This window comes from Eptesicus fuscus, chromosome 13 (assembly GCF_027574615.1).
Source record: "Eptesicus fuscus isolate TK198812 chromosome 13, DD_ASM_mEF_20220401, whole genome shotgun sequence".
In the NCBI taxonomy this organism is placed as follows: domain Eukaryota; kingdom Metazoa; phylum Chordata; class Mammalia; order Chiroptera; family Vespertilionidae; genus Eptesicus; species Eptesicus fuscus.
In genome coordinates this window covers 22,546,810-22,573,351 of record NC_072485.1, presented here as the reverse complement: position 1 = coordinate 22,573,351, position 26,542 = coordinate 22,546,810, and the positions used below count along the sequence as shown (strand labels likewise).

General features: G+C 49.6%; 1 long non-coding RNA gene across 1 annotated transcript in view; it reads left to right on the top strand.

Annotated features, from left to right (window-relative positions):
- Positions 1-9,619: 9,619 nt before the first annotated feature.
- LOC129151343 (uncharacterized) overlaps positions 9,620-26,542 on the top strand; it is a 24,976-nt gene continuing 8,053 nt past the window's right edge. Inside the window, exons 1-2 of the long non-coding RNA XR_008558025.1 lie at positions 9,620-9,720; positions 12,945-13,084. This is a non-coding gene — a long non-coding RNA (uncharacterized LOC129151343). The remainder of the gene's footprint in view (positions 9,721-12,944; positions 13,085-26,542) is intronic.

Here is a 26,542-nt window from a genome sequence, read left to right as displayed (position 1 = left end):
CGAGTTACACTTTGTGTCAATATTAACTTAGAATGAATGATCTTACCAAATCCTTCTCGGGAGCTGGAACACAGAGTGCCTTTGACAGGTGAGAGGCATGGTGGGAAGCACTGTGCCGAGGGCCAGGGGTATCTGCACTAGACCAGTTTCCCATAGGGCCAGAGCCTTGGCCAGGCGAGCCCTTTAATGTGAGGGCTGGAGAGAAAGCGAGGTGCCCTTTAAGAAATAACACCAAACATTGCTCTCTCCGTGTCCATAGATCAGCCCGTAATGGATCAAAGCATAAATCCACACCTGCAAGAAGTAACAAGGCTGTCGGGCCTGTTGCCCTCATAACCAGCGGTGTGCTAGTTACTGAACAACCAGCTTTTTTTTTTTTTTTTTTTTGGGGGGGGGGGGAGAGGAAATAAACCCAGATTTGTAGTGTTTGCCAATTTCTCTAGTATAAATACTCCCACCACGGCTGGTTTTAAGCTGCCAGTGTGACATCACTGCACACAACTTGCGCTCCTAATCACACAACCTCCTAATCCCATTGAGAGCAGTAAGATTTATATAGAAAACATGTTCCCAGCAGAAAAGGAGGTGGGTGATCAGCCATAGTATGGCAGAGGAAGAAAAATCAGTGAGACAGACACTGACCATGCCCATACGAGTCCCACCCAGGAGAGAGGAAGGCTTGGCAACTTGAACTATGAATATTTCCAATTCTAAAGGCTACATCACCTGCCCTGTAAAATGATTGTATCAGATTATTTTTAGCTCAATGCCATTAAACCTCAGCTTACCTAACAACTCTTTTTCCAATCCCATTCTTCTATACGAGCTACCTTCCTATGTCGGTTTGTCTCCATGGCGAGAGTACACTGAACATAATAGATTTCAAACCTGCTTGACAATGCTTTATCACAGCAAATTTTAACGAAGTAACTTTCTATTATGTTTGGTTTCCCATGTAGCTTAAGAACATAATGTATTAAGATACTAATAGTGTTTCAATCTATACATCATTTCTATTTTTCAGTGTAAATTAATTAAACATCATTATGGTGTTGCCCTTAACCTCTCAGGTGTCCTCGAGTAAATCCTTTTTTTTTTAGATCGCATAACTTCTGGAAGCTCATTGGAGCCCACATCCATGCTTTCACATCTGAGAAAATATCTCAGACTGTGGTGTCAAATCAACACAGAGAATTCTGCACATCCGTGGCTAACTTCCCCTGAAACACCACGGCCAAGTTTCTCTTCTCTCAAGACTCATTTCTTAGCTATGTAACCTCCTTGAATGAAATATCATGAGGAGGTGTTGGAAATTGATGAAAACTCATCAGCTGCCATGGTATTTCAAGATGGCAACATGCATTTGTCAGGATTCCTTTGGTTGCACACATAGAAAACCATTTCAAGCTAGCCTCGTCCCAAATTTGCTGGATCCTGTAACAAAAGGTTGGCAAGGGCTTATTGATCTCAGGGACTCCCATGATGACAGGATCCTGTCACATTCTCTGTGTTGTTGTCATTCTCCCCTAGCGTTGATGGTTGTTCTTCATACAGCAAGGAGCATGGCCACTGGCAGCTCTGGGGACTTACCCTTACGGCCTCATATCCAGAGAGGGAGGGAAGCTTCTCTGTTAGCTCTGGCTAGGACAATCCCCAGGAAGTTTTCTTTTTCAGTTGAGTACAACCCATCTCAGATCAATCGCTGAGGCCAGGAAGCTATGATAGGATGACTGACACAGTCTGGGTCCCAGCCCCATGTGATGGTGGTGTCATAAGAAAGGCAGTGGAGGGGGTTCAAGGTAGACTGCTCCGATGGTCCCTTACAGGGTCACAGCTTGACTTACTAGATATGATGATGCTGTTTATAAGGTGCCATATGATTAATAAAGCCCTTTCACATTTATCAGTGGGCTATATCTGAACCACAGATATTTTGCTTTTTGACTTCTCTTAAAAACATAGGCCTTATACTCTCTGTGTTCTTGTGGGGTGGCTGTTTGCAGGAGAACCTTGTTGCTTCCTGTGGGAGTGGTGGTGGGAATGTGGACATGGTGCTGTGTGTGACCCCTGCAGGTCACAATGGACAGCAAAAGCTTAAAGGCAGTTGGGAAGGGAGGGTGGAAAGGTGGGGGTGAGCTTCGGCTCAGGAGAGGGCGTGCAGTGGTCTTAATGAAAGACAGAGATGGGCCTGGCTCATGTGACTCAGTGGTTGAGTGTTGACCCATGAACCAGGAGGTCACCAGTTCAATTCTGGTCAGGGCATATGCCTAGGTTGCAGGCTTAATCCCTAGTGGGGGTGTGCAGGAGGCAGCTAATCAAAGATTCTCTCTAATCATTGATGTGTTTGTCCCTCTCTCTGAAATCAATAAAAACATATTTTTTTAAAAATTAAATAAAAAAAAGAAAGAGGTGGGCAACAACAGGGTGCTATCACAGGGCAGCACCAAGGGCAGCCACGTGCTGCACACGTTCCGTGGTTCCATGGGAAAGCTCAGCGGCAATTGTACAAGGGCGAGTTTGCCATGTTCAAGTGCATTCCCTGTTTGAGAGCAACTTCATCCAGATCAGCAAAAGAGTGTGATCAATGTGCACAACAGTGTGCAGATGGTCACTGGGCATCGCAGACACCAGCCCCAAACTCACAGTACCTGATGTCCGGCTGTTGGTATGACTCCCAGGGAAGAGGATTCAAGTCAGCGAGGAGCTTGGAGCTAAACTGGCTGCTTCCTTTGAAGTTTGTCAAGTCCATCTATAGTCATGAGAAAAAACAGCTTCACTTGAAGCTTGCAGCACTGGCCATTCCTTTTATCTACAATTATCCCCCCTTGAGAGCAAAATAAGACGTGTTTGCACACTGGGAAGGCCTGGTGTTCTTCCTGAGACTGCCAGTCGGGGCTTACAGCGGTACCCGAGCTGTACCAGCTTGGGACATGATGGACGGACCTGTGTTGGAGGCTGAGGACAGGAAGAGCCCAGCAGTAAGCTTTTGCAGAGACACTCAGTGAGGGGCCCAAAGGCTTCGGAAGAGCAACTGAAGGCTCTCGGGCTGCTCTCCTAGGCTGCCTGGGGGAACATTGCACGTAGACGGGCTCAGGCCAGATGAGCCACTATGTGGAGGCCTTACCACACTGGGGGGACCTCAAATGCGTCTGAATATCCGAGCTCCCTTAGATATCAGCTCCTCTGTTCCCATACCTGATGTTGTAGTGCTGTCAGCAGCAATCTGATGACCACAACCATTTAAGGGTGATTTTGTGCCTTGCAATTTTCCTTGCTCTATAAGTAACCCAATCTCTCTTGCTCCCTTCAACCTTGAGGCCCATTTAGCCACGGTCCAAAAACTGTCTTTTTAGTTTTCTAGTGCATCGGCCTGCAGAGATAAAATTGAGTTAGCTGAAAAACCTAATCTCAAGGAGCTCACGGTCAAGTTGACTCTGATCCATCAGCTCATCAGGTATCCTTGCCTCTTAGTTTGTTTGCTTACACAGTCCCAGAACAATGTGACCCTGGAGAATTATTCATTTATTACCAGTTACTGTTGTGCTGTGAAGAATGAGGAGATGGATAAAAAGTGTTTAGCCCATTGCTGGGCACAGAGAAAGTGCTTCCTAAATCACCTCTGTTATGCAGCAATGTTGTGAGCCATCCTGCCTGCTTCCTGACTCCCCGGGCAGGCTGTTGGGAGGAAGGTGTGATGCTGTTGCAAATGCTCACATGCCACAGCCCCTTGAGCCATGTTCCTGCCCAGAGAAGTGTTGGCACTGCTCTACCCAGGGCTTCACCTCCAAGCTGTTGGGCTGGACAAAGAAGATAGGGAAGGTGATGTGATCACTCACACACATCTGTCTCCAGCACATCTACATAAGGAACGAGTCTCAGAATTACTCATTGTGAGAAGTTAGACATGGTTTAGGCATTTCTCCAAATGCTAACATTATGTAAGAGCATGATATTGCTTTTTTTCCTTCTTTTTTTTAAAGAAGGATGAGTAAAAATCCATGTTAGGTGGTTGATTTTAACCAAGTCAGTGAAAAGAGCAAAAAAAGAAATCAACTGTTCAATAATGAAACTATATCCATCCATCCCCACTGGGGGAGGAAGTGTTTTGAATATAACAAAAAATGCAGCCAGTCAGTAAAGAAACTCCAGGATCTATTTTGATTTTTTTAAAGTATGCTATTTATTTACTTACTTACTTACTTACTTACTTACTTACTTACTTATTTTTTAGAGTAAGAGGAAGAGAGAGGAATAGAGAGATAGAAACATCAATGAGAGAAACATAGATCGTCTACCTCCTGCAGGCTCCCTACTGGTGATTTAGCCAGCAATCTGGGCATGTGCCCTGACCTCTTGGTTCACAGGTCGATGCTCAACCACTGAGCCACACTGGATGGGCTGATTTATTTAAATTACTGAAAAAATGCAAGCTGACCTTATCCCTGAAAACTATTTGATTCCTACCATTCATCAAACAAATATTCTTTCTCTTGAGTGAGTATCTTAGTCAAAGAGTTTATCCCTCTGTCCCAGGAGTAGACAAGTGCTCCCCAGCTCCCCCAAGAAGAGGTCCCCATTGTCTTTGAAGTTCCCGGAACCACTCCTCCCTCTGTCAAATGTAAAGCTCTGCCTTTCCCCATCAATTTTTCTTTGTCTTCTGACTTCCTGTATTTTTCTCCAGAGGAAAGTCTGCGTGAATTTGTATAGCCCTCTCCTTACAGCTGATTAAACAGAGTCTCTCCCCTTTCCCATTGTATGAATATCTTGTAGCAACACAAATACGAGAAATTGCTAAATAAAAGATACCTTAACTGTGCTTTATAGAAACTACACTTGCAGTCATGCAGAGAAACAATACAGATGAATAAGTGATAACATTTTCAAATAAGGAGGAAGAGAACGAGGTGGAAGGATCTGACTTATGGTTAAAGGCAAACATAAGGCCATGAAGCAAACTTGGGTCTCTTCATGCAAATTGCTCCTGCCCCCAGTACCTGTGGGGAATGGCCCTTGCTCCTTAGCAGGAGAGTGAGGCTGGGAGAAAAGGGCCCCATTCCGGAGGGCGGTGCTCTCTCTGGTGGGTCATCCTGTCCTTCTGTTTCTCCAGAGTAGAAGTCAAGTGCTTTCTCAAATGTGACACAGAACTTACGTTTACCATTTAAAATAAAAAGTCTCCCCCCCCCCCCAGCTTTGTGTGAAGCTCATGGCATACAAAACATCTCTAAAGATAATCTTCAGAAGCCATAAAATGGCTATGTGTAGGAACCAGGGATGGCTCATAAATTGGCTCCTGAACTACTTGGCTGTAGTGAACTCAAAGTGAACTCTTCTGGGGTTTTCAAAAACTGGTTTCACCCACTTATTAAAAACCCAGCCTATTAAAAACGCAGGGTTGCTTGTGAAGCTTGAGGAAGCTTATGCTGGTCATTTTCTCTGCTGCCATTGTTTGTAACAAACTTGAATTAAAGGCATCTTTGTCATTTGTTTTTTTTGAACCCACACATAATGGGGTGCATATTTGGGTTGTTGTTTTCTTCTTTTGGTTGCTCTAGGAGCTGGGGCCCCGGTGATGAATAAGACTCAGCTGCTGCCCTCAAAGAGCCTGCAGGCTGGGGTTCAAGTGCCAGGTGAAGCCCACCTTCCTGGACCAGGGTCAGCTTGAGCAGAGATGGGTAAGTGGATGTGTAGATAGCTGACTGCAGGATATAGAACAAGAAGGAAAAGAACCCAAAGATTGCCACTCAAAATACAAGTCTGTACACAGAAAATACCAGAGTTGGCCGATAGTGAAATAACTCACCCCATTCGATGCAGGGAAATTGTGTCCCTCTCCTCTGAAGATATTACGCTGTGCAGAAACCATCCCTGCGTTTGCCCCGGCACTGGACTGCATCGTAATAATCTCTGTCAGCATTTCCATTCACTACACTTCCTGGCACAGAGCAGGGTTAATAAATAATTGTTGGATTAAACAAACATTCAAGAAGGAATGTCCTCACTGGGTAAAAGGTTGAACTAGGAGAATTCCAAGATTCTTTTCTACTCAGAGATTTTATGATCATATAGAGAGCCTGACATGTGACAAGAGCCTGGCATGTGATGCCTGTGTAGTATTGGGGTTATTTGTACCCAGGTTTTATCTCCCCATATAATTAGCTCATCCTTTTCTGCAAATGTAGTAATATTTACCTAGGACTATGTCAATCAATTTGCATGCATTATCTGATTTAATGTGCACAATGATCCCAGGAAGCAGTGTTTTGGTTTCTATTGCTGCATGACTATCATTTGCTGAGCTGTTTCAGTGGTCCAGGTAGTTATACACTATATTTTATATAGACCCATTTCATCTTCACAATGTTTTTTCCCCAGATGAAAAGTGAAACTTAGGTTAAATAACTTGCTCAAATTCACTCAACCACTACATGCTAGAGCCAGGATTTTACCACAGGTATGTCTCAGTCTACGTTCCATGCTGCTCCATGCTGTAGGTCAGGCTCAGGAAGCAGACTCTGGGATGAGATTGACACGAAGGAAGTTAATAAGTAGGGCTCAGGGGCAGCACCTGTGGGGGAAGTGAGAGACACAGCACTAGGCAAAGCCGAGGGTGGGCTGTGATACAGTCAGAACAAAGAGCTCAGCAGGCCCATGAGAGCTTTGAAGCTGGGGTAACCCTTCAGAGTTGTCCTGAATGGGGGAAGGGGTCTGGACCTTTATTACCAAAGCCCTGTGCCCCCCAGCAGGCATCACAGTAAATAGTTGCCATATAAGCAAATGGATCAAGCAATCAATCCAGATGGAAGTGTTAAGGGAGGCAGCATTGCAGCGGGAGGGATCACTTCTGTGTAAAGGCAGCCAGCCTAGCTCTGGCCCAGGAGGGGCTTTCCCGCAGAATGCTAGACTATGCGGGGCCCCGACTCCCAGGCAGTCCTCAGGAGAAGCCACATCTCTAAGCTCGAACCAAGAGCTAGGTGAACACTGTGAGTCCACTCTATGACCTGCCCAAGGAGCCCTCAGCTCAGGCTGGTACATTTTTAATGTTGTTGAGTTTAGGCATGGCCTCAAGTAGAATCAACTTACAGTATTGAGTTTATTTGCTCTAGGATTCCAAAGTGTGATCACACACCCAGTGAGGAGTTCCTTAGAGTAAGTAATTCAAGAGCTAGTCACTCAGAGAGGCCAGTGGTGGGATATTATCAGCCAAAAGATGTTAAGAGCCAATCATCACCACAGTCATCTTCAAAGGGTGGTGTCCGAAGAGGGAGGAATGAATCAAGGAACCGCACATTTCCCACACCCATTCCACACGTCTGCGCCTGATCCAGCCTCGCCTCCAGTCTCTGTGGAGAACGGGAGGAAGGAGAAGCAGGGAGAATTGGAAGTCAACAGGGAAGAGGAAAAGATGAGATGACTTAAGGAAAATAGGACTAATGTATTGAATATGTTTATCTCCCTTAATCCTTATCGCAACCCTATAAATTACTCCAATTATAAGCTTTTCAGATGATGAAATTGAGATTCAAAAGGACTAACTGAGATACCATGACTATGGGAAGAAATAGGTGAGGGAAGAAGAAAGGGGTGAAGGGAGAAAGGAGGAGACTAGAGTTGGGTACATTTATCAGAAAAGGGGACATTTTAAAAATTGATTTTGAGAGGAAGCGCGGGAGAGAGATGAGAGGGATGGGGCGGGGGGAGAGAGAAAGAGAGAGAGAGAGAAGAGAGAGAAAGAAGAGAAGAGAAGAGAAGAGAAGAGAAGAGAAGAGAAGAGAAGAGAAGAGAAGAGAAGAGAAGAGAAGCATCGATTTGTTGTTCCACTTATGCATTCATTGGTTGCTCCTTGTGTGTGTCCTGACTGGGGATGGAAGTTACAACCTTGGCGTATCGGAATGATCCTCTAGCCAACTGATCTACCTGGTCAGGGCCTAGGGGACAATTTTTAAAATGTCACTAAAACATATTCATGCTGTCAGAACACTATGCTTCCTCCATCTGCACCCAAACTGAGAAACCAAAAGGCAAATCAGTCCCTGAACCCTTAGTCCTCATTCTACCTCCCTTTCTCCTGTCTAAACATCTCCTGATTCTGCTGGAGGTGCCCAAGGACCTTTGATGGACTGTCTTTCCAGGGGTATTCACATGTGATGACAGGAATCACTTTTCACTTTATTTCTAATACAATTTTCAACAAGAAATGAACACTTACTGAGTACTTCTTATGCAACAGGAACTTTCAAATATATTATTTCATTTACTCTTCACAACAACCCTGTCAAGATAAATAGTGATTATTTCTTCTGTTTCTGGAGGGTGAACCTGAAGTTCAGAGAGGTTGAGTAACAGCTGGTGTAAGAACCAGGATTCTAAGCCAGGCTGGAGCCCGCACTTTCCACCTGACCCTCCTGCCTCCAGGTCACTCGGGTCTGAGAGTCGTATACATAGTGCCCTGGCTTTGCGTTTGGTTGATCCAAACGTTCAGGGTCCATCAGAGATTGCAAATTTTGCACGAATCAGTTACCCCAGTCTGGGCATTTTATTTTTTGTTTAATTAATTCAATTTATTTGATGGTTCTTGGTACCTGTATAGCATACAGGCCTCCTTCAAATAAATTAAACTTCCCACCTGTACTGAGTCTTTGGCTGGAAGAAGTGGTCACAGCCAAAGCAAATAGAGGAGAAATGCAGGAAAGGGGAGGGGTGAGGGAATTTTGTAATGTATGGAGCTGTGAGGGCAAGCGCCTCGTTTTTGTCTCCCCACCCCCTAAATAACCAGCACCCCCAAGGAGTCATTCAGTCTGTGCTTTTGGTCTGTGGTCCCATAGTGACCCCACAGCCTGTGCACTTGGCAATCATCCTTGGTCTGGGACTGGCTCTAGCCTGTGTGGACAACTATGGATGCTGCCAGTAGTTCCCTACGGGGGCGGGGAGGGGGCTGGGTGACCATTATCCACTGCACCCTGAGGCCCTGACTTTTCTGCAGAGCCGATGGGAGGGCACAGGTCCTCCCAGGTCCTGGCAGTGCATTGAGGGAGGGCTGGCAAGCCAGAGGCCCAGCCTGGCATGTGTGTGTGTGTGTGTGTGTGTGTGTGTGTGTGTGTGTGTGTGTGAGATTCTGGAGGCACACCCAAGTAGAAGGCACTGTCCACTCTGAACCAAATGATGAGGCAAGGCCCATATAAATCAGGGCCCCCCAAACATGGCCCTAAGTGTTACCATGCAACCAAGGATGTGGAGCCGGTAAAGAGAGCGGTGGGAGAAGGAGGGTGTGGGACAATGTTATTTACTGGGGCATGTGGAAAAACTGGAGTCAAGCAAATGCCAGCCGAGTTTTGGATAGTCTAGAAAAGGAACAGTGTCAAAGGGTCATTAATCCTCAACCCTGGGCAATGGAGAGAAAATACGTATTCATGTGTCTATGTCATGTGCGCATGCATCTGTAATTCCTCTGAAACAGCGCTGGGTTGGAGACCCCCTCTGCCATGTACCAATCATGGAACCTTAACAAGGCACACACCTCACGGCGGGGAATGATTGCTCTGGACCAGCTGTCAGGCAGGTTCAAGGGCTGGCACCTGCTCAGAGCTCCCTTCCCCTGCACTCCCTCCCAGCGATTGGGAAGGGCGCTTCGTTTCCTTCCGGGCGGACCTCCAGCCGGTGAGGCTCCTGGCTGTCTTTGGCTCCAGGGAGCCCTGAGCGTGGAGGGACAGCACCAGGACCATGGTATGGGGTGTGTGTGTGGGGGGGGGGGGGGGGGGAGGGGCAGGGGGGAAGGGACAAAGGGGCTTTGTTCGGGAAGGGCCGGCTGGCCAGGCGCTGCCTCGGCTGCTGGCCTGGGAGTGGGCAGTCTGCTCCCCCCCCGCCCCCCCAGGGGAACTCCTCCAGCCCAGCCCACCGCGGCCAACCTCCAACACAGTTTTGTTCCAAGTCAGGCAGGAACGCGGGAACCTGACCAGGGACCGTTTATATGCCCCTGGGGTAGGTAGGGGAGAAAGCCGCTCCTCCTCTCGGACTGGATTGCGCCTGCCCTGCCTGTGGGGTGGTTGCACCCAGTCCCGAGGTCCCCGGGGAGGCGGCCAGGCGAACACGCCGCCCCAGGGTCTCGGCGGCTGCGCGCAGCCGGATTCCTCCGGTGCAGAAAGGAGCTGCGGAGGCCTTCGACGCACAGGCCTCCGTCCGGGACGCACAGGCCCGCGGCAGGGATAAACTTGACTCCCCTCCTACCCTCTCCAGACCCTGGAGCCTGAGCGGGGGCTCAGTCCTGAAAGCTGGCGACGCTGCAGCTCCGATTGCAGAAAAATAATTCTATATACCGTGCCCATGCGCAAGGCAACCCGCACCTTCCTTCGACAACGCCCAGCCCCACGAGGGCGCGGCGGGGAGATTCTCAGTGGGAGCGGGGCGCTGGGTGCGGGAGGGCTCTGCTTGGGGTTGTCCGCTGCCTCGGCGCCCCTTCTCGGGGCTCGGGCTCGGAGGAGGAGGGGGTGCGGGTGTGAAAGAGTCTTTCTTCACTACGATCGCTGTCCGCCCCGCCGACCCCCGGGGGTCCGCCCCCCCGAGGGCTGGCGGTGGAGAGTCCTACAGCGGCGGCCCCAACCCCTGCACCGCCCACTCCCTCCCCCGCTCCCAGCACCTCCGGCGGCTCTGCGGGGAGAACGAGCCTAGAGAAGCCCGCGGAGGCCGGACGGACCGCCGGTCGTTCCCACGCGGGGTCTCCCCCTTCCTCGCGCTGGGAAGGAAGCCCAGACTCCTCCCAGAAAAGGGCACGCTCCTCTCCCCGAGTCCCCACTGCCCTCTGCGCCTCCCCGGACCCCGGGAGAACCCCGTGGGCCCTGATCTCACCTGGGGAGGGCGCTGCCCCGCGGGAGGCGGGCGCTGGGCTCTGGGTCCGCACACCTCTCGCCCTCTCGTGTCCCAACCCGGGGGTGGGCGCCTGCGACCCCCGGAGGTCTCCCCCCGGCCGACTGGGGAGGGCTGGGCGGTGCTAACCAGGGAGGGTCACTCATTAATTTACACCGAGAAAAGGCTGCCGGGGTCCGCACCGGGGCGTCCACCTGGGGGTGCGTCTTGTCCCCGGAGTCAAGCCAGGGGAGGCCGGAGCAGGCGAAGGTGCCGGGAGACCGTGAACTCGGAGCGGGGAGGCGTCAGGCTCAGTCTGCCGAGCCAGCTCAGTGTGACCAGATTCTCCCGTGAGCCCAGTAGGGCCCAGCCTTACCTAGACCCGTGCCCCCCTTTTTTGGGGGATGCCCCGCCTCTAAGATGTTACCATTTCGTCGAGCAGTTCTTTGCACAAGTATCTCCGCGCTCTTCCACCGTGAGCTGATTTTATAGGTTCACCGGCAGAGGGCAACCTCTCTCCAAGTTCTCCTACGCTCGTCTCCTCTGCCTGCCTACCTGGGAGGTGGGACTTGGTACTGCCCTGTTTACAGCCCTGTCCTCCCAGGGTGCTCTTTCCTCCTCCTCGCTGGCTCGGCATCGGGCGTCCTCCCGTGGACCTAGTGGGTCTGGCCTCTCCCTCCCGCAGTGAGGTTTAAGGGAGAGGGTCCCAGCCCATCTTGTCTCTAGCAAAGCCAGTTTGAACTGGCTGTGTACAGGTGACTTGTCTTTTTATTCTTTAGGCCTCCAAACAAGGGCACGAGGGGAGGAGGGGAGAGAGAGAGAGAGAGAGCGAGAGAGCGAGCGAACTGGGCAGTCTCTGAAAGAGAGTGAGGGGAGGCTTTCCCAGTTTTCTGAAATCACCTCAGATTCCAGTTCAGCTAGCACATGAAAGTGCCTACTGTGTGCCAGGCACTCCATTGCACACTGTCTTACTGGAACAAGCTCTGTGTTTGAAGCTGTAAGATCCAGCTAGAGTTCTCTTTCTATGGATTTACTCTTAACAATGGTGCATCTTGTTCATAGCACTTACCACTATGCAGCTAAACTCTTGTATAATCATTTTAGGCATTGAATACATATTTATAAAGTGCCCACTATGTGCCAATAAATGACCCCTTGCCAAGCTTGTAGTCAGACAGACAATAAGCAATCAATAGAATAACTAAATCATATCCGTTGGAAGGGGGCCGATTGTATAGGGCTTTGCAGACGTTTATGGACTTCGGTCTTCATGTGAAAGAAACGGGAAGCCATTCGTGGGTTGTGAGCAGCAGATGGCCTTTCTTGGGGATCACACTGGCTGCTGTGTTGAGAATAGACTGGGGAGGTCACTGAGGGAAATGGAGGCCCAGGTGGTGATCCAGGTGAGAGAGGGCTCTGTCAGGCGGGGGCAGTGCTGGAGGTGGAGAGAAGTGGTCAGATCCTGGATATTTTTTTCCAAAGGAGAATAAAAAAGATTCCTGTTCAGTTGTGAGGTCTGAGAGAAAGGGGAATGGAAGACTAGAGCTGCTGCTGACTAAGACTGGAGGGCTGTGGAGCAGAGGCAGAGGAGAGCTTAGCTTTGGACCTGAGGTTTCTATTAGAAGAACTAGGAGAGAGGTAGACTAGGGTGACCCTTGTGTCTAGAGAGGGCTGGGCTGGAGGTAAGAAATGTGGGGTTGTCAGGACACATATGAGCCTGGAGAGAGTGAATGGGACAGAGCCTGGGGCTCCCAACATGCACATCACATCTGTTCCCTCTGCTCAGTCATAACTCCCATGATCCTCTCTTGCTCATGGCTCCATGCACAGAACCTACTCAGAGAACATCTATTAAGCTACCGAGGCTCACTTCTCTGACTCTCCCTTTCATCACCTGTGAAATGAACAGAAACATGATACCTACCTTATAAGTTTATTATCAGGAAATAGACACTCAGTGTTTTTTAAAACTGTAGATTTGATGATCTCATTCTCTTATTTATAACTCAGGTTTAGAAGAACTTTATAGCTTACATAACAATGATAGCTTCACAGTTAATTCCTGGTGCATGCAGGGCAAACACTGCTATGGCATTCTCATTTTGCAGGTGAGGAAAGCAGGCTTGGTGAGGTCAAGTAACTTCCTGAAGGCGCCCATCTCATAGCAATACCAGTGGCTGACACATCTGAGCACGTCTGCGTCAGGCACTGTATTGATGATTTTGCTTGTATCTTGCAACACTCGGAGGTGGGTATTATTATCCGCGTTTGCAAATGAGGAACCTGACGCTTAGAGAGGGTGATTAACTTAGCCAAGGTCACGGGGTGAGTGGGTAGCAGAGCCTGGGTCACGAAGCCGACATCCTGATCCTAACTTGAATGTTCTTTTTCCAACCTTGTAGCTCCTCTTTCCCATTCACATCCTAGACTGCTGCCAGGGCTGGGCCTTCCTATAAGTAAAGTGAGTGGCTGCCTACTTGCTTTGATGTTGGCAAAATTCTCTTCTCACACTCCCCTCCTACCAAGCCTGCCTTAGGATCTGAAAGTTCAGTCGCTCCTTGAGAACCGTGTAGAGCCAGCTAGATCAGTGGTCGGCAAACTCATTAGCCAACAGAGCCAAATATCAACAGTACAACGATTGACATTTCTTTTGAGAGCCAAATTTTTTAAAATTAAACTTCTTCTAACACCACTTCTTCAAAATAGACTTGCCCAGGCCGTGGTATTTTGTGGAAGAGCCACACTCAAAGGGGCCAAAGAGCCGCATTTGGCTCGCGAGCCGCAGTTCGCCCACCACGGAGCTAGATCCGAGCACTTGACTCGTTGCTTCCTCTCTCTGGAATGTTCTTTCCCTCCTGCCTATACAGTGAACAACTCCTGGGTGTCCTTCCTCATTCTGGTGAACTACAGAGTGTTTTTCTAAATCCAGCCGATAGGTCACTTCTACTGGGAAGCCTTCCGTGCTTGCACCAGAGTTAGTCACCACTTAGTTCACATGACGCTTTGTTCACCCCTCTGTTGCAGCAAGTGTCACAACAAATTGACAGTTTCCTATGGATTTGAGTGACCCCACGGTAAGATGGTGATTTCCTCTGGGAGAGCTTCTTATTGTTTTCATGTCTTTGTATTAGACACGGTGTGTGCTTCATGAACATCTAAATGAATGAATGGTCCCGGGTCCGGGTGAGGCCATGTGCCCCTGGGTCTGGGAGAGGCCACGCGCCCCCGGGTCCGGGTGAGGCCATGTGTCCCTGGATCCAGGTGAGGCTGGGTCCCGGGTCCGGGTGAGGCCTCGCGCACCCAGGTCCGGGTGAGGCCACGCGCCCCTGGGTCTGGGAGAGGCCACGCGCCCCTGGGTCCGGGTGAGGCCATGTGTCCCTGGATCCGGGTGAGGCCTCGCGCACCTAGGCCCGGGTGAGGCCACGTGCCCCTGGGTCTGGGAGAGGCCACGCGCCTCCGGGTCCTGGTGAGGCCATGTGTCCCTGGATCCGGGTGAGGCCTCGCGCACCTAGGTCCGGGTGAGGCCACGCACCCCTGGGTCTGGGAGAGGCCACGCGCCCCCGGGTCCGGGTGAGGCCATGTGTCCCTGGATCCGGGTGAGGCTGGGTCCCAGGTCCGGGTGAGGCCACGCGCCCCTGGGTCTGGGAGAGGTCACGCGCCCCTGGGTCCGGGTGAGGCCACGTGCCCCTGGACCCGGGTGTGGCTGGGTCCCGGGCCTGGGTGAGGCCACGTGCCCCTTGGGTCTGGGTGAGGCCACGTTCCCCTTAGTCCGGGTGAAGCCGTGCCCCTGGGTCCGGCCGAGACCAAACCAGAGGGAGTCGGACCTCCGTTACCACCATTTGTCCACCATCCAGAGCTGAGGGGTCAGTGCTGACATGTACACATAAGGAACTGGTGGACATTGAAATTGGGTCTCAAAAGAACTGTTGGTCCAGAAAGAAACTCATTACAGACTGATTCATTTGCCTGTCAGCATAACTATTATTGCTCGTCTCACATTCAGTTCTTATAAGTATATATCTAGTGACATATGATCTCGCTCATCTAGGGGAAATGATGAACAACATAGACTGAGGAACAAGAACAGAACCAGAAACAAGGAGGCATCGATCGGACTATCAGGCCTCAGAGGGAGGATAGGGGAGGTTGGGAGGAGGGGGGAGAGATCAACCAAAGGACTTGTGTGCATGCATATGAGCCTATCCAACAGTTAAGTTCAACTGGGGGTTGGGGCATCCGTGGGGTGGGGTGTGGGATGGGAATGGGGGGATGAGGACAAATATGTGACACCTTAATCAATAAAGAAATTTAAAAAAATAAATAAATGAATGAATGACCCATCCGTAATCGCTATCAAGGCACTCTTATGCATCTGAGTGCTGTTTTAGAGATGAGGAAATAGGCTCAAAGAAGTGACTCACCCAAGGCCACTCGGCCAATTAAATATTGGAGTCTGGGCTCCAGAGAGGTGATGAGGTCGTGCCTCATGAAGTCTCTTGACAACTGGTGAAGCTCCAGGACTTGACGCTGCTGTTACTCTCTATCTGCTGTTACACCCAGGGTCCTTGAACTCGCCCCAAATGAGCCTGCAGGTGGCAACAGAGGCCAAGAAAAGGTGCAGCGTCTGGTGGGAGCCCCTGTCTGGGGGTGTGTGTAGGAAGGCAGAGCTCCCTGAGGGCATGGGGCATGGTGACAAAAAAACCCAGGCAAGGGAGAAACATCTCATGCGTCCATCATTGTGACTCAGAGAGGAATTGTTGCCCCTTTCAGTGTAAACACTAGTCATAAAGTTGCAGCAAAGAAAAGGAAAAGCAAGTAAAATAAAAGGACATCAAATATAACAAAGTGAAACCTTATATTTGGATGGAAAAGCCAAACAATCTGTCTCAAGCCACAGAGTTAGAAAGTGGCAGAGCCGGGGGAGGGGGGGCAGAGGGGGGAGGGTTGTCCCAGGGCCCATTGCCTCATGTCACTTGCAGAGCAGGGCTCCACCTGATGGTTGAGCACAGAGCAATCAGGTGTAGGTCCAGGTACATTAGATGGGACCCAGAGGGTGTTTGGTCATGGACTGATGGCCCCTGGAGGGTCGAAGCTTCTGGCTTGTGGGGCTCTGTCCCCAGCTCTGCCCTAACAAACATTTTTAGCCATGGCTCATTTATTTATTTTTATTCCCCCCCTCCCCCTTTTTTAAAAATTTCTTTATTGATTAAGGTATCACATATTTGTCCTCATCCTCCCATTCCCATCCCACACCCCTCCCCACACATGCCCCCAACCCCTGTTGTCCTTAACCGCTGGTTAGGCTCATATGCTTGCACACAAGTCCTTTGGTTGATCTCTCCCTTTACCCCCACCTTACCCTCACTCTGAGGCCCGACAGTCTGATCCATGCCTCCTTGTTTCTGGGTCTGTTCTTGTTCATCAGTCTACGTTGTTCATTATTTCCCCTAGATGAGTGAGATCATGTGCTATTAGAAATACACTTATAAGAACCGAAAATGAGACAAGCAATAATGGTTATGCTGACAGGCAAATGAATCAGTCTGTAGTGAGTTTCTTTCTGGGCCAACAGTTCTTTTGAGACCCAATTTCAATGTTACACAGTTCCTTATGTGTACATGTCAGCACTGACATTTCAGTTCTGGATGGTGGACAAATGGTGGTAATGCTGGTCTGACCCTCTCTGGTTTGGTCCTGGGCAACCTGTAGTGACGCACAGCTGTTAAATATTCCCATCCCACACCCCTCCCCACACATGCCCCCAACCCCTGTTGTCCTTAACCGCTGGTTAGGCTCATATGCTTGCACACAAGTCCTTTGGTTGATCTCTCCCTTTACCCCCACCTTACCCTCACTCTGAGGCCCGACAGTCTGATCCATGCCTCCTTGTTTCTGGGTCTGTTCTTGTTCATCAGTCTACGTTGTTCATCATTTCCCCTAGATGAGTGAGATCATGTGCTATTAGAAATACACTTATAAGAACCGAAAATGAGACAAGCAATAATGGTTATGCTGACAGGCAAATGAATCGGTCTGTAGTGAGTTTCTTTCTGGGCCAACAGTTCTTTTGAGACCCAATTTCAATGTTATACAGTTCCTTATGTGTACATGTCAGCCATGACATTTCAGTTCTGGATGGTGGACAAATGGTGGTAATGCTGGTCTGACCCTCTCTGGTTTGGTCCTGGGCAACCTGTAGTGACGCACAGCTGTTAAATGCTAGTAAGCCATGGCTCATTTAAAAAGCAGAGGAAAGGTCATCGAGATTGCCAAGGATAGGACACTGAGTACTTCCAAGTGCCCATGTGGAAGAGTGGGGAATTGTACAAATCTAAGCGGTATGGGGGGATGGAACAAGGTGACATTTCACCCTTGTGTCCCAAATTGGGCAAAGTCGTCATGGAAGAGGCTGGCTTCAGCGGTGGAATATATGGAAAAGAACAGGACTGGGGCCCTTATGTCACAACTCATGTTTGTGTAGCATTTGTAGGGCATCTCCATGATCTCTTCACTCCTGTCTGGGATAGGGGAAATTTGCTCTTTAATTTTCAATTTAGCTCCAAACCCCATTCCTCCTACTGATCCCCCAATTTATACATTTATATTACCTGCCCAGGCCCTGTAGGAATTTGAATTTGTGGCCCCAGCCCTATAGGTCACGGGGACATTGATCATTTTCAGAATAATGAAAATAATGTTTCAGAATTAACACTCGTATGTAGGATTGTCAGATAAAGTACAGATGCCCAGTTAAATCTGAATTTCCGGTAAACAAAAAATTTTAAATATACTATGTCCCATACCACACACTATGAGTTGGTAACGGGGAAACTGAGTCTGGGGGTATCTTATGTGATTAAGTGGCCGAACTATAGAGTGAATTGCGTTTCTGTAACGCCTGGGCTACTTCTCTGCTTTTGGTCACATCTCCACGCAGGCTGCATGTTCTGCTCATTCTTTCTTCAGACCGTGTCTCACCTCCAGTCCAGCCATCAGCCCTGCCACAGGGGCATATTCTCCATCTCTTTGGCTATTGCACAATCTCCACGTTTGATCTCATCCTCTCTTTCCTCCCATTATTTTGATATAAGCAACATGAGTAGCATTGGGTTAAAAAACAAAACAGGATGTTCAACTAAGTTTGAAATTTAAAAAATAATGAATAGTTTTTATTGTATGGGACCGTGGTCGGCAAAGTGCGGCTTGCGAGCCACATGCGGCTCTTTGGCCCCTTGAGTGTGGCTCTTCCACAAAATACCACGGCCTGGGTGAGTCTATTTTGAAGAAGTGGCGTTAGAAGAAGTTTAAGTTTAAAAAATTTGGCTCTCAAAAGAAATTTCAATCATTGTACTGTTGATATTTGGCTCTGTTGACTAATGAGTTTGCCCACCACTGGTATGGGACATAGTATATTTAAAATTTTTTGTTTATCTGAAATTCAGATTTAACTGGGCATCTGTACTTTATCTGACAATTCTACATACGAGTGTTAATTCTGAAACATTATTTTCATTATTCTGAAAATGATCAACGTCCCCGTGACCTATAGGGCTGGGGCCACAAATTCAAATTCCTACAGGGCCTGGGCAGGTAATATAAATGTATAAATTGGGGGATCAGTAGGAGGAATGGGGTTTGGAGCTAAATTGAAAATTAAAGAGCAAATTTCCCCCATCCCAGACATTCAAATTCAGATTTTAAAAATATATAATAGCCCTGACCAGTTTGACTCAGTGGATAGAGCGTCGGCCTGCGGATTGAAAGGTTCCGGGTTCGATTCTGGTCAAGGCCACATGCCCGGGTTGCGGGCTCAATCCCCAGTAGGGGGTGTGCAGGAGGCAGCCGCTCAATGATTCTCTCTCATCATTGATGTTTCTATCTCTCTCTCCCTCTCCTTTCCTCTCTGAAATCAATAAAAATATATTTAAAAATATATATATATAGCAAGTCCCTATGAAAGCAAAAAGCAAACACACACACACACACACACACACCCATGGCTTTCAGAATTGACTTCCTATCTGAAACCCAGGCTAAGCCAAAGCACTGGACTGGCATTGGAGGCGCCAATGAGATCCCTCTCCTCCCCACCCCAGCAAATTTTCTCACTGTGGCCCATCTCACCCCTGGCCATCTTCCACTCTGCCAGTCCTGCTGGCCACTCAGTCCACAGTGATCTTTCCCTTTCCATGGTCAAAGTGCTCCTCGCTGCCCGGGGACAGCACTCTGGGTCACATCATTTTCCTCTCCAGCAGGCCACCGGGAAGACAGGGAGTGACTTTGAGAGGCCCCTACCAGGTGCCATGTCCTTTCTTTGCAGATGTTTGCTTATTGTTGATCTCTTCTTTGTGAGATGGTGAGTCACTCTATGGTAGCAACCCTGGGTCATATACCTCCAAAATCTATAGTAAGTTGTGGTATGAAGATGTGTTCAGTGTATATTTACCAAGAGGGCCAAGATCATGCAAACGCATGAACTTAGTTACTGCAGATTGGAAGCAAAACCATCCACTAGTGCTTCCCCCGCCCCCACATTTCCTTACCAGCCTCCCACACCTCCCAATTCTAGTTACAAGCATTTTTTTTTTTTTTTAAATCTGAAGCCTTTAGCACAATTTAAACCTTGGCTTAAAAAATCCATTTTTTTTTTTTTTTACAGAGCTGATTAGGACCTAAATTTGGAAGATGCTGGTTCTCGATTGGCCCTAATTCAAAAAAGTATTGTTCTATTGGAAAATTAGCTGTAGCACCTTCAAAGGCCTCCTCTTGTGCGTGTTGAACTGAGCCAGATTTGGGGCTTTGAAAGGAATACTGGCTAATCTTGGCCGAGCCCCACCTTTTGTTTCTAAGCGGGGAAAAGGCTGGAGGAACACAGATGACTCAGAGCAAAGGACCAGTTGGCCCCAGATGTGATCCGCTTCTGATGGGAAAGGGCACGGATCCTGGAAATATATGAATTAGACTCGAAGCTTGGAAAAAGAAAGGGACAGGTGCCAGCCAAGCAGCCTTTCGGTTTTGCTAACTCCAAAGATTTTTCAAATATTCCCCGCCCTCCTCACGATTCCTGGCCTCCCCAGCTACTCCAGCTGTGAGGTGCCGAGTGCAAGTCTGCTGGGCTGGCTGGGCTGCCACGCCGGGTCTGCTGTGCAGCCAGCGGTGCCTTCCTGGAGCTCCCTCTTCAAGACTTCTTCCTGCTGCATGGCGGCGCCCAGGAGCTGCCCAGGCAGGGCCGGAAACGTCTGGAAGCCCCCTTGCCTTTGGAATTTTTTATTACTCCTTTTCTTTTTAAATGGAGTCCCTTCCTTTCCATGGAAAAGGTTGTCATGACAAATAATATGTCTCTTTTTTTTATTATTGATTTCCAAACTTCTCCATGGGGGGTGGGGAAATGCTTTTCAAAAAATTAAAATAAACTTGAAGACATTCTTTATATTCATCAACTTCAAAGAGGCTATATATACTAGGCTCCTCTGGCAGGACTCAGAGCAGAATTTCTTAATAAAAAATCAGGAACAGAGAGAAAAGGAGACCAGGACACATGAGTGAAATTTACTGGATTAGTGTTTTTCCTTAAATAGTTTAGTGTCTGGGGGCAGGGAGAGGGAGTGTGCATGTGGGTGTGTGCCAGGTACGGTGCTGGCAGCTGGGGATGCAGATGCATAAATGAATGAAATAGTCCCTGGCTTTCCATGCCTGATGGAGGAACTGGACTTAGGCGCCCTGTGCCCAGGAGAAGCAGTGCGGTGGAGTGGTTAGGGACACTGCCTGCAGAGTCAGAAGGCCTGGTTTGTGCATTGGCTCTGCTGCTTGCTTAGGGGCTCTGTGGCATCGGGCAAGTTACTTAGCTTCTCTGTGCCTTACATTTTTTTTTGCATCCTAAAACGGGGTTTATTATAAACCCTACATGATGGGGCTCCTGTGAGAATTTAAGGAGTTAAGATAGTTAGAAGTACTTTGAAGCACAGTGCTTGGCACTTGTGTTTACTACCCCGGGTTAGAAGGTGTGGAGGAAGTGTGTGGGAGCACAGAGGAGGGGCAGCTGACTGCCTGCCTGTGGCAGGGGAGGCTGCAAAGAGCAGGTGACAGCTGATCTGTACCCCGAAAGGTGAGTAGGAGTTTGGTAGACAAAGCTGGTGCCAGTGAACCTGGCTGGGGTGGGAGTAGGGAGGGCGCTGGTCAGAGGCAGGAGGGAAGGCGGCGGCTGCAGCAGGAGCAGAGGCCAGTGTGGCCGCAGCCAAGGATTGTATCTGGGTTGGGGAGGGAGTAAAGCACCAAGGAGTCTGGAAAGGCGGGGTCAGGCTAGACTGGGAAAGGCCTGGAGTTCCTTGTAATAGGTCATTCATTCATTCATGTAAATCACCTCAGCTGTATCTGACAAACTAAAGGAGCGCTTCAATATTAGCACTGTTATTACTACTTTTATTATCAAGTTCTTTACAGACACCATCTCACTGAATTCTCAAGACAGCCCTGGGAAGTAGGTTCTACTGTCCCCATTTTATAAACAGAGAAAGAAGGCTGAGGGAAGTTACATAACTGGCCCAGCCTCACTGAGCCAGTAGGAGGCAGAGCCAGGAGGTGGTAGAGCTGGAATTTGAACCTGAGTCTGAGTCTAGAGCCGAAGTTCTTAACCATGACTTGGTGCTTTCTCACAGTGTTCTCATGGCTGCCTTAGAACAGGGCTTCCCGCTTGCCTAGTGAAATGGGATTGTTTGTGAATACCATACTGTTTACTTTGAAAGATATAAATTAAAGGAATCCAATAAAGCTGTCTGACAGGGACCTTGGGTGAATACATGCGCCCTCAGCCTGGGTGTGTGTCAGGCAGTCTGAGTGTGTGTCAGGCAGCCCGGGTGTGTGTCAGGCAGTCTGGGTGTGTGTCAGGCAGCCCGGGTGTGTGTCAGGCAGCCCGGGTGTGTGTCAGGCAGTCTGAGTGTGTGTCAGGCAGCCCGGGTGTGTGTCAGGCAGCCTGGGTGTGTGTCAGGCAGTCTGGGTGTGTGTCAGGCAGTCTGAGTGTGTGTCAGGCAGCCCGGGTGTGTGTCAGGCAGCCTGGGTGTGTGTCAGGCAGTCTGGGTGTGTGTCAGTCAGCCCGGGTGTGTGTCAGGCAGCCCGGGTGTGTGTCAGGCAGCCTGGGTGTGTGTCAGGCAGCCCGGGTGTGTGTCAGGCAGTCTGGGTGTGTGTCAGGCAGCCCGGGTGTGTGTCAGGCAGCCTGGTGTCTGTCAGGCAGCCCAAGTGTGTGTCAGGCAGCCCGGGTGTGTGTCAGGCAGCCCGGGTGTGTGTCAGGCAGTCTGGGTGTGTGTCAGGCAGCCTGAATGTATGTCAGGCAGCCCGGGTGTCTGTCAGGCAGCCCGAGTGTGTGTCAGGCAGCCCGGGTGTGTGTCAGGCAGTCTGGGTGTGTGTCAGGCAGCCCGAGTGTGTGTCAGGCAGCCCGGGTGTGTGTCAGGCAGTCTGGGTGTGTGTCAGGCAGCCCGGGTGTCTGTCAGGCAGCCCGAGTGTGTGTCAGGCAGCCCGGGTGTCTGTCAGGCAGCCCGGGTGTGTGTCAGGCAGCCTGGGTGTAGGTCAGGCAGCCTGGGTGTAGGTCAGGCAGTCTGCGTGTGTGTCAGGCAGCCTGGGTGGGGAACGCTTGGGCTGTATCTCCAAGGCTCAGGCCCCAGAGAAGAGCCGTTTGACCCCCTGGTGCCCTCAGCACAAAGACTGCCATGGCAGCCCCAGTTAGCATTTCTTTGCAGACTACTTGGCAGGGCTGGAGCGGTACCTGATACCCTCTGGGGTCACTTTGCTTTGAGCAAGGACTTGGCTCCCTGAGGGGTCAGCGCAGGCCAGGGTGTGCAGGTCTCCAGGCCTTGGACAAGAGCCCAAACATCTTCCGATTGGACCAGGGCCTGGGATACCTTCTCTTCCACCCTCTCACGGCTGGCTGGGCACTTGTGCCCTGGGTCAGTTCTGCAGGGCCACTCCCTTCCTTTGGGAGACACTCATTGGTGGAAGGCACTGAGTCAGCGGGCCCCCAGCACCTGCCGGGAAGTAGCTGGGGAGGGAAGGAGGTTTTCCAGGGGGGAAGCAGGCAGCAGGCGCCAGGGAGTTCCCCTCCTCCACTTCCCTGTTCTCTGTGGACTGACTAGTATCTTTAGTGCCAGGGGTTAAAGGAATCACCAGGGGCTTTTTGTGTGTGGAGGGGGGAGGGGGCGGGCAGGGGGGATAGGGAGGGCGGGGACCTTTGCTCTGTGTTTGTGGTGTTTGCCTTCAGTCACGATTCCAAATAACTTGATTTGGGGAGAGAGGGGAACCTCACCTTGCTTTTTGGCTGCGGGCAGTGCTTTCCGGGCTCTCTGTTTGACAGGGAGAGTTGGTAAAGTGATGGCACTCTTTTGGGAAGATAAGTGACTGCCCTTTGGAGTGAAAGAGGGAAGAGGAAGACAGAAATGCACATTCTCAGGCACAGCCCCAGATCTGCATTAGGAACGGGTAGACGAATAGAATGAATGTGCCATTGGCCAGGTGGCCCGTGGAACTTGGTAAGGAATTACCGCAGGCCCTGAGCCTGGGCAGGTCTATGAAGACGATGTGGGCCTTGGACCAGGAGGCCCAGAGGACTTTCTCAGAATGCCTGAGTTGAAAAACTGAAACTAAGATGATACTTTCACCCTCAAAGTTGGTTTTCTAACCACATGGCTGGATGAACAGAAAGCAAAAGCCCATGAGAACCCAGATGTCCTGTTATTAAACATCTATTTCTAATGTATTTATTTACAACAACAAAAAAAGAAAGAAATCATCAGGGGTTCTGGGGCATTTACCCTGGGACAGGGGCCCTGCATTGGCATCCCAGTGCAGATGAGCTGCTCCGAAGCAATGTCCCTCAGAGAACCCTGCTCGCCCCACAATTCACTCTTATTCTCTCTCTTCCCCTTTGCAACATTCATTCCAGTTTATCTGTATATATAAAAGCCTAAGCAACTGTACAACTGGTCCACTGAATGACCGGTCACTATGATGTGCACTGACCACCAGGGGGCAGACGCTCAATGCAGGAGCTGCTCCCTGGTGGTCAGTGTGCTACCATAGCCAACTTCCCATGGTCCCTCCCCTGAGCTGGTCGCCCTGATCGGCCCTGATCGCAGGCCAGGCCGAGGGATCCCACCTGTGCATGAATTCGTGCACTGGCCTCTAGTAGTTCTATAATTTTATGGCTTTCTTGCTTAATGTCCCTGCCCCTCCACCTGACTGTAAACTCCAGGCAGGCAGGGAACATGCCTGTTTTATTCCCTGTTGTGCAGCCAGGTGGAGCCCATGGCTCTTTTGTCTGCATTTCTGGCTGTTCCTTCTCTCCCTCCTTCCCTGGCTCTGGTGCCTTCTCCTCTTTCTGGCCTTAAATAGCGAGTTCTTCAAGGCTGGCTCTTTGGTTACCTTCATCCCTCTTTTCCCTAAGCCATCTCACTCATGCTTCGTTTCATCTACTTGATATCTTTGTCTGTACGTCTTAGTGTCACCCCAGGTTGTCAGTGACCAAGGCAAACACGTGGTTTCTTTCCTAGCCCTTGGCCCCTTTCCAGTGTTCTCGGAGTATGTGGCTCTATCGGGCGGTCACATGGGCAGGCCAGGCGCCAGGAGTCACCCTGACACCTCCTTATTACTTATCCTCCCCCCAAGTCCAGTCACTGTTATCTCTTACTTATCTCCCCAGCCCATCTACTTCTCACCATCTCTGCAGTCCCCATCCTGGTCCTCACCACCTGCTCCTTTCGCCTGACTGGCTTATTAACTAGCCTCCCCACTTCTATTCTGGTCGCCTTCACTCTTCATGCTCCAGCCAGAATGTTCTTGAAATGCAAATTCGATCTTGTCAGTATCCTTCCTCCCCTCCTCCACACACTCACTTGAAAACTCTTGCTAGAGCTTCCATTGCTCAGCCACAGCCCAGACCACACAGTGGACTGTCACAGGAGTATGTTCTCTGGCCTGTGTGCTGGGGGCATTTCACTTAGAAATTGGAGAACTTGGGTAGGCAAAGCCCTGAGCAGCTAGCACCCCCTGAGGGCACCAGGAAGCGGAAAGAGAGGGGATAAGGGCTAACTTGGCTCCGTCGCCGCCATGCCTGCCGCCTGAAGTTAGAGCTCAGGGTACTGAGGCCCTCACCCTCACCCACCTCTGTTGACCTCCTTCCCTCTCAGTCAGTCCCTGTACCCCATCTGGGGACCTTCCCCACGGATGCCAGCCCCTGTCTCAGCCCAGATGGGTTCCTTTTGGAGGTGGCTCTAAGAAGTATCCACCAGCCATAACCGGTTTGGTTCAGTGGATAGAGCGTCGGCCTGTGGACTGAAGGGTCCCAGGTTCGATTCTGGTCAAGGCATGTACCTTGGTTGCAGGCACATCCCCAGTGCGGGGTGTGCAGGAGGCAGCTGATCGATGTTTCTCTCTCATCGATGTTTCTAACTCTCTATCCCTCTCATTTCCTCTCTGTAAAAATTCTATAAAATATATCTTTAAAAAAAAAAAAAAGAAGAAGAAGTATCCACCAGCCAGGAGATAGCAATCTAGAAATGTGTACTAAGAGCATTGAGTGTTTTTGCCTTTTGATCGAGTAATTCCATTTTAGTAGTTTCCAATTTAGGAGTAGTTTATAACAGGTTTATGATGGGGAGTTCATTTTCCCCATGGGGAATCCATCTTTTTTGTTTGTTTGTTTGTTTGTTTGTTTGTTAATCCTTTCTGGAGGATATATATTTTTTTGCATTTATTTTTAGATAGAGAGTGGAAAGGAGGACGGGTGGGAGAAAGAGAGAGAAACATTGATGTGAGAGAGAGAGACATCGATTGCTTGCCTCCTGCATGGGCCCCGACCAGGACCAGGGATTGCATCTGCAACCCAGATACGTGCCCTTGATTGGGAATTGAATCTGAGACCCTTCCGTGCGTGAGCCAACGCTGTAACCACTGAGCGACACTGGCCAGTGTGGGAATCCAACTTGGAGGGAACTTCTTCTAGATTCCATTTGATTTGCTGCTGTAATAAGATGTGGACCTTCTTTGGTTTTGGTCATAGACTGAACAGAGAGGGTGAGGCAGTCAAGGAGGACGTAAGCTGTCAAGGGGGCCCTGGTTCCAAAAGGAATCCGGGTCTGAAAAGGAGATCGCTGTGGTGCTGAGTGCACAAAAATTCGTGTGGGGAGCCTGTAAAAAGGGAAACTGTATGCGTCCGCACCTCCCACTCTGATTCAGGAAGTTTGGGTGGTTTCCAGGAACATCTATTTTTAAGAAGCTTCCCTGCAGATTTTGATGCACAGAGAAAAGATTCTGAGAACCACGGCTTAGACCAAAATCTACCCTAGTCCATTTCGTTTTTAAAGAAATCCCCTGGGTCTTATTTTCATGGAAATATGGTATGTCACACAGGATCCTTGCACTCAAGAAATATCTGAAATACCAGACAAGCATTCTTACCACACAGTTATTGGGAGAAGACAATAACTTTGCATATAGTTACAAAAGACATTATGCAACCCATATACCATTTTTAAGTGCACACGCTGCTAGATACTGAGAAATCTAGAATGACTTCCTTATGCAAACGTGTTCTGCTCACAAGCAAGGATGGACACTTGACTTCTTCTCCTGGGGGTCATGGTCATGGAAAATGGGTCCACTTTTCCAGGATCACCTTCCCGGCACTAAGATTCTGCCGTAATGTGATTTTAGAAGCCGCTGG